A 303-nucleotide genomic window follows, 5' to 3' on the forward strand; every position below is an offset into this window, starting at 1 on the left:
GGGGGGGGGGGGGGGATAAACATAACTTATATGATTTTCCTATCTTTATGGGACTTGATATATATGTAACCTTTATCTATCTAGATTAGGAACTTCACATGTTGTATAAATACACACCTTCTTGTATGAATAAGATCACGTTTTCACAATATATTTCAAACCATCCTACCAAAAACCAGATTTCTGTCTGTGAGCAAAAAATCGATCCTTTTTTCTTAGGGATCGATCTGTTTAGAAGAACGAAGCGGAGAAGTCTCTCTCAACTGTTTATTGATTCATATAATTGAAAAAAATTAAGAGAGA

Source organism: Brassica oleracea, chromosome C7 (genome assembly GCF_000695525.1).
Source record: "Brassica oleracea var. oleracea cultivar TO1000 chromosome C7, BOL, whole genome shotgun sequence".
In the NCBI taxonomy this organism is placed as follows: domain Eukaryota; kingdom Viridiplantae; phylum Streptophyta; class Magnoliopsida; order Brassicales; family Brassicaceae; genus Brassica; species Brassica oleracea.